Source organism: Lycium ferocissimum, chromosome 6 (genome assembly GCF_029784015.1).
Source record: "Lycium ferocissimum isolate CSIRO_LF1 chromosome 6, AGI_CSIRO_Lferr_CH_V1, whole genome shotgun sequence".
In the NCBI taxonomy this organism is placed as follows: Eukaryota; Viridiplantae; Streptophyta; class Magnoliopsida; order Solanales; family Solanaceae; genus Lycium; species Lycium ferocissimum.
The window spans coordinates 15,508,758-15,517,077 of record NC_081347.1 but is presented as its reverse complement, the minus strand read 5'-3'; the positions used below and the strand labels follow the sequence as shown (position 1 = coordinate 15,517,077).

At 33.8% G+C, this 8,320-nt stretch overlaps 1 non-coding gene across 1 annotated transcript; it reads left to right on the top strand.

Annotated features, from left to right (window-relative positions):
• The first annotated feature begins 7,689 nt into the window (after positions 1–7,689).
• On the top strand, positions 7,690–7,796 carry LOC132061713 (small nucleolar RNA R71). The gene has a single exon (XR_009416133.1). It is a non-coding gene; the product is annotated as a small nucleolar RNA R71 (small nucleolar RNA).
• The last annotated feature ends 524 nt before the right edge of the window (positions 7,797–8,320 follow it).

Below are 8,320 nucleotides of genomic sequence, written 5' to 3'. Positions count from 1 at the left end.
TAAAAGAAGCAAGTTCAAAGATTTGGAATAATAGATGACTAAAAATTATTATTACATATATATTTTATGTGATTATTATAGTATACTAATTTCCCTCCTTGTTAGAAGTACAAATTAATATAACTATAATCATAACACAAAATATACTAAGTAACGATAATAATTAGTAGAACATATCATTCCAACACAAAGTATGACACTTAAATAATACCAAGACGAGGAATAACTAAAATAAGATAATATAACATTAACCAAGTTTCTTCAACTATCCCAACGAAAAGAGATTACTCCATTATGGAGTTAGAAAAGAGAAAATATGAATTTAAGAAGCTAGAAATATTGAAAGACTTGGAGAAATATTTTACTACAAAGGAAAGAAAAGAGAATAGAACAAGATTAACACTTTGTCTTCTAAATTATTTGATGATTTGTAAGCAAAGTGATGCTTCTATTTATAGGAAAATGTAGTGTCTATCCCTTACGAATGCAACTTTGAAGTAGTGCTCACATCCGTGACCTTACTTGACGGATGAGAGTATAACAATGGTAGTCGCACCCGTGAATTTTGGAACTTCTTTCTTGATGCGCATAGTTGACGGGTGTGATATGAAAGTGGCGGTGATACCCGTGGATTTCAACACTTGACGGGTGTGGGATTATGCAACTTTTTTCTAGATGCCCATAGTTGACGGTGTGAGTATGGAAGTGGCGGTGACACCCGTGGATTTCAACACTTGACGGGTGTGAGATTATGCAACTTCTCCCAATGTTATCTTTTGTAATTCCCACATGTAAAACTCCAGGGTTATGACTTATGAATTTGTGGTTGCACCTATTGAATTCTTTGCTTACTTCTTTGACAATTTGTTTCTTCTCTATTCTTCTGCAGTACTCTTCTTCCTGTAGAATTTGTTAGAAAATATGCGAGAATAGGATATATTTATTCATGTTTTATTTAAAAACTTATTTTTATATACAAAATATCATGAATAATTTATATCCATCAAACTCCCCAATACTTGAATTTTTGCTCGTCCTGGAGGAAAAAGATAATTTTCAAACATTTAAAAATCAATGATCTTTATAGGATAGAAAAATTATTCAGAAATAAATTTCTTTCATAATGCTCAATATAATCTAACGTTTTTAAGTTCACCAAATATTTTTCCTGATTTCTGAATTCCTCTTTGATCAGAAAGAACTTGCACTCTTTTTTCCCCAGAATCTTTTAGAATTGATAAATTTATGATCACTTATTCATTGAGTATCACAATCTTGTCCATAGGCTTGCTCCTTATGTTCATCTCCACTAATATAGATTCAACACTGTTTTCTGAAATCATCTTAGGACTTTTATTGGCTTATAATGTCAGGCTTCAGGCTGGTAAGGTAAGGATATTTTAATAGTGACTTTTCTTCTCCCAGCATGGAGCAGATATATAAAGCTCTTTTTTTTTTTTTTTTTTTAATTTCTCCATTTGATAAACTTTTCTTGATTTTCATTTCTCCTCTTTTGCAATGTCTCAAAGACTTGTATATTCACAATTTTCTTTTTCTCAACCCCCATTTTTTTTTCTTTCACTTTCTTCCCTTTTTTGGTTTCTGCTCATTTATTTATAGCTGGAAGAATTAGGAGATCTATGTGTGTGTATGCGTATACATGTATATACACACATATATGTAGAATATTATGGTGTCCAGAAAAGAGAAAAAATTATGGCTCAAAGAAGGGTTCTAAAAGGGAAAATGTGTATGCTTGGGTAAAAATAAAAAGGTTAAAATAGGCTATGAAAGAAGGCCTAATATCATTTTTCAAAAATAAGTGTCATCCATTATTTCACCTTGAAAAACATTCAAGTTCCTAATAGAGTGATTCTTCCTGTTTGGTGATCATAACTTTCTCAATTCCAATGATTTCTTGAGTTGAAGACGAGCTCTTTCTTTCACAAAGTCAAAATCATAGACATGAAAATCATTTGGTGAAGGTAAAAAGAAAACAATCTTGAACATAATGTAAAGAACTTTTTTTTTTTTAACTAAAATACCTAAACAAGATCAAGTTTAAAGAAATACATATATAATATTTATAAATAAAGTAAAAATATTTTTGGCTTTCAAATTTACAACTGCAGAAGAAAGCTTGAAAGAAACTGCAGTCCCACACCTTATGTATGCCATAACATAGTTTTATATAAAGAAAAAACTTTTGTTTTTGTTCTTGGTCCGATCAAAAAGTTACCCATTACTAGTTCTTAATCATTGTTAGAGAGAAATACTATATTACCCACTTTGAGGTATTAAAGTATTTCCCAGATTCCATTTTCTTTTTCACTTACTGCAAAATATATAGACACACATATATATATATATATATATATATATATATATATATATATATATATATATATATAAACGAAGTAGCATATGCATATATACACAAAAAGGTGGATTAGATCAAAAAATCTCCCTACGCTTGAGCTTTTCATTTTCCTAGATGAAAATCAGCTTAAGCGAGTCCTCCAACTACACCTCCATTTTTATTTTTTTAAGATAAAATAAAACTTATGTTCTAACTAATATGTACATAAATATACACACACATGCACACAAAAACATACTTTAAAAAGAAATACATCTATATTATAGGCTTAAAATAACTGAGAACTCACATGTCTATATTAGACTGACTAATTCAAGACGTTATTAGTTATTTGATCTTGGTTTATTATAAACCAAAAAATTACCAGAGCCGGTAATTAACTTGTACAGTAAATTGGTTAACCAACCAGTTACTTAGGCATACCGATCACCATGGAATTACTCCTCTGTAGGTGACTTTGTTTTTGTAGAGGCTTTCATGAGATGCTCCGGTTGTACACTAACCTGGATATTAACCAGATTAAATGGTTAAGCAATTTATTGATGCAAATTTATGTTGGACTTATGAGGTTCCATTGCTTCACCCTCAATGGCTACGGTTGGAAATAGGAGTTCGAGTTTAATATCGCCAAACTCGACTTATTGACTTCTTGATTCATCATTTAATCGAGTCACCGATGGTTGTTCCTCAAATTGTCCTCCAAAATATAATTTCAGCCTATGACCATTTACCTTAAACTTGTTTCCATCACTGATCAATTGAATTTCAATAGCTCTATATGAAGTGACATTTGTAACATTGTAGGGACCTGTCCACCAGGATTTTAGTTTTCCGGAAATAGCCTAAGCCCGCTATTATAAAGAAGTACCAAGTCTCCAATTTTAAAACTCTTTGGTCGAATCAAATTGTCATGCCATTTTTTGTTTTTTTTCTTTAAAAATTCTCGTATTTTCAAAGGCTCCCAACCTTATTTCTTCTAATTCATTAATTTGGAGAAATCTATTTTTTCCAGAAGAGGTTAATTCATAATTTAGTGCTCTTAATGCCCAAAAATCTTTATGTTCTAATTCAACAGGTAAATGACAAGCTTTTCCAAAGATTAATCTATACGGAGATGTTCCGATTGGCGTTTTGAAAGCCGTTCGGTATGCCCATAGAGCATCATCTAATTTTAAAGCCCAGTCTTTTCTTGAGATTCCAACCGTCTTTTCAAGTATTCTTTTTAATTCGCGGTTGGATACCTCAACTTGCCCTTGAGTTTGAGCATGATATGGTGTTCCTGTTTTATGAGTCACACCATATTTTGACAGCAACGAAGAAAATTGCTTATTGATGAAATGAGTCCCTTGATCGCTAATGATGACTCGTGGTGTGCCGAATCTGGTAAAAATATTTTTTCTAAGAAAATCACACACGGTACGAGCATCATTTTTTTGGTAGGAATTGCTTCAACCCACCTTGATACATAATCCACAGCTACAAGGATATATGTATAAGAGTGAGAAGAAGGAAAAGGACCCATAAAATATATTCCCCAAACATCAAATATTTCACATACCTGTATTGATTGTAATGGCATTTCATCTCTCTTAGTGATATACCTGTTCTCTGACATTTATCACATTGTGCAACATATGCCCGAGCATCTTTAAATATTGTCAGCCAGAAGAATCCAGCTTCCAAAACTTTAAAGCGATTCGGTTTCACGCATAATGTCCACCAATGCTCCCCCATGATAGTGGTAAAGTATGTTCTTCATATCCTCATCGGGTACGCAACGTCTAATGATATTATCTGTACAATTTTTAAACAAGTAAGGTTCATCCCACAGGTAATATTTAGCATTAGACATAAGCTTTTCTCTTTGTTGATAAGTGAGATCTTGAGGTGTCCACTTTCCAACCAAGTAATTTGCGATATCTGCAAACCAGGGTGGTTGAGTTACAACAGAAAAAATATGCTCATCGGGAAATTCTTCTTTTATCTCAGTAAACTCAAGAGGAGGGTTCTCTAATCTAGACAAATGGTCAGCTACTTGATTTTCAGTTCCTTTCTTGTCTTTTATTTCAAGGTCAAATTCTTACAGAAGTAAAATCCATCTTAACAATCTAGGTCGAGCATCTTTCTTTGCTACGAGGTATTTTAAAGTCGTGATGGTCAAAAAACAAGAACCTTGGTCCCTATTAAATAGGAACGAAACTTGTCAAATGCAAATACTACTGCCAGTAATTCTTTTTCTGTAGTTGCATAATTCAACTGAGCCTCATTCAATGTTCTACTAGCATAGTAAATGGGACGAAAAATCTTATCTTTTCTCTGGCCTAAAACAGCTCCTACGGCTGTATCACTAGTATCACACATGATCTCAAAAGTCTGGCTCTAATCAGGGGACACAACTATAGGGGTCATGACAATCTTTCCTTAAGGGTTTCAAATGCCTTCTAACAATCACCTGAAAATTCAAACTTAACATCTTTCATTAAAAGGTTATTCGTCAGTTTTGAAATATTTGAAAAGTCTTTTATGAATCGTCTATAAAACCGCCCGTCCTAAAAAAACTTCTAATGCTTTTAAGCTGTTGTGGGAGGGGTAATCTTGCTATAACATCAATTTTAGCCTTATCAACTTCTATCCCTTTAGCAGTGATTTTATGTCCTAGAACAATTCCTTCTGTAACCATAAAATGACATTTCTCCCAATTAAGAATCAAGTTTGTCTCTTCACATCTCTTAAGAACTAAGGTCAAATGGTAAAGACAATCTTCAAATGATTTTCCAAAAAGAGTGAAATCATCCATAAAAATCTCTAAAAAAATTTCGGACATAAAACGTTGAAATGTGGCAGGTGAATTACATAAACCAAATGGCATTCTCCTATAGGCATATGTTCCATGAGAACATGTGAAAGTTGTCTTATCCTAGTCTTCTGGTGCTATTGGTATCTGGTTATAACCTGAATATCCATCAAGAAAACAATAAAAACCACATCCTGCTACCATTTCCAACATTTGATCGATAAATGGTAAAGCAAAATGATCTTTTCTGGTAGCATCATTGAGGCGTCTATAATCAATACAAACTCTCCATCCAGTAATTGTTCTAGTAGATAGGTATGAGTTCATTATTTTTATTTTTTATAACCGTCATACCTCCTTTTTTTGGTACTACTTGAACAGGACTTACCCATGGGCTATCTGAAATGGGGTAGATGATACCTGTCGGAAGGAGTTTAATTATTTCATTTTTCACCACTTCTTGCATTGTAGGATTCAATCTCCTTTGAGGTTGGACTATTAGTTTGTAGGTATCTTCCATGAGGATTTTGTGCGTACAAATAGCTGGACTAATCCCTTTGATATCTGCCACTGTCCACCCTAAGGCTCCTTTGTGTGCTCGTAATACTACAATTAAATTGTCTTCCTGTTCAGCAGAGAGAGAAGATGAAATAATTACTGGAAATAATTTAAGCACAAGATAAACATATTTCAAATGAGAAGGAAGAATTTTGAGTTCAATTTTTGGTTGAACTTCTTCCGCTTGTATCTCCTCATCCTTATAATGTTTTTCCAATATTTCAGCTTCGCTCCTGATGGTGAGATCATCATCTTGTGAGGTGCCAGATTTGGACAAGCATCTTTCCATAGAATCTAGAAACAATTTATCATCTTTGAATTCATCTGCAAGATCACTAATCATGTCAATTGAAAAACATGGGGATGATGTCTCATCTCCTGAAAATCTTAGCATTTTTTGCATATCAAAAATGACTCTTTCTTCATCTACTCTTAAAATTAATTGTCCTTGATGAACATCTATGATTATTCTTCCTGTAGCAAGAAATGGTCTACCCAAAATTATCGGTTCATCAGGACATTCCTGCATTTCAAGTACTATAAAATCCACAGGGAAAACGAACTTATCAACTCTTACAAGAATATTTTCAATTATTCCCTTAGGTTTTTTAGTACTTTGATCTGCAAACTGAAGAGAAACACTTGTGTTTTTTATTTCACCAAGATCCAATTTTCTAAAAATAGAAAAAGGCATTAGATTTATTGAAGCCCCAGAGTCACAAAGTGCTTTTTCAAAATATACTCCTCCCAAAGTGCATGGAATTGTAAAACTACCTGGATCCCCGAGCTTTTGTGGTAGTTTGTTTTGAAGTATAGCACTACATTTTTCATAAGTACTATCACGTGCTTCTTCCAGTTTTCTTTTGCTTGACAAAATTTCTTTGAGAAACTTGGCATATGAAGGCATTTGTAATAAAGCATCAGTAAAAGGAATATTAATGTGAATTTGTTTTAAAATATCCAAAAACTTGGCAAATTGACTATCAAGCTTTTCTCTCTTCATTTTTTGTGGAAAAGGAATTTTCACGGGGAGAATATTTTCCTCTTCCATTTTCTTTTCTTTTTCTTCTGATTGTTCAGAGGGTGTTTCAACATTCTTACCTTTGTCTACCTGTTGTGATGATTGATTCTTTTCTTGGATGTCCTTGTAAGGTTCATCAAGGTTCTTACCTGACCGTAAAGCGATGGCTTTAAGGTGCTCCTTTGGATTTTTCTGTGTATTGCTTGGTAAGGGACCTTGAATTTTTTCGGACACAAGAGTTGCCAACTGGCTTAACTGAATTTTCAGATATTTTAGATCTGAATTTTGACTCTCCATTTTTTCATCAGTGGATTTGATGTACTTATATAATAGGTCATCAAGATTCGTATGTGCTTGTTGCGGCCTCTGCTGATATGGAGTTATTTGTTGATATGGTCTGAAATTTGATGGCCCGCGATTTTGATTCTGGTATCCAGGTGGACCATGTACCTGTTTCTTTTGAAAGCTTTGGGAGTTTTCAGCACTATTTGGATTGCTCCATTGAAATCCTGGATGTTTTTGTTCCAATGGACTACCAAAAGAGTATGGCTTGTATCCGACAGTATTAACCTGCTCATCATTTTGGTTGCTTGCTTGACATTCATGGTTTAAATGGTTTCCTCCACATATGTCACAGGCCTCAGCTTGGCTTGACTGTTGTTTATTCTCCTGAAAAGATTCAAACTTTTGTGCCAAAGAAGCAATTTGTTGAGTTAGTGTATTTAAAGCATCTGCTTGAATTACAGTAGCAGCTTTCTTATTGATTGCACGATCAGATTGCCATTGAATGGCATTTCAGATATTTCATTCATCATTTGCAAAGCTTCTTCTGTGGTTTTTCCTATAATGGATCCTCCTGCAGCTGCATCTATCACATTTCGAGAAGAAGGTTTTAGCCCATGATAAAAAAAAATATTCAATTGCATATGTTCAGCAATGTCATGATGTAGACATTTTCTTAGCATTACTTTTAATCTCTCCCAAGCCTGATAAACTGACTATGTGTCAGTCTTCAAGAAAATAGTAATATCTTGTCTTAACTTTGTGGTTTTAGTAGGGGAAAAATATTTGTTTAAAAACTTTTGAGTCATCTGATCCCATGTGGTGATAGACCCTTGAGGCAAACTTCGCAACCAAGTCTTGGCATCTCCTTTTAAAGAAAAAGGAAATAGCCTTAGCTTGATTGCTTCAGGGGATACTCCATTATATTTAGCAGTTTCAACTAATTCTAAGAAATCAATCAGATGAGTATGTGGATCTTCACTAAGATCACCAGTGAATGTATATGATTGTTGAATTGTTTGAATCAATCTAGTCCCGATTTCGAAGTTGTTAGGCTGGAATCGGAGGGTTCCTCACACTAGATTCACGATTGAAGTGATCTCGGTCTAGCATAATCCCTTAGAATTCTGTTTGCTAGTCTTGGAACCACTTCGTCAAACCGATCTTGGAACAAGTAGTAGTGGAATTCCTGGTGGTTGATTTTCAACTCTTTAGTTGATGCTCCATTTCTTCACGAGTTATGCTTTGAGAAGCGGATGTTTGTTTCTTCCTGCGCAAACGAATA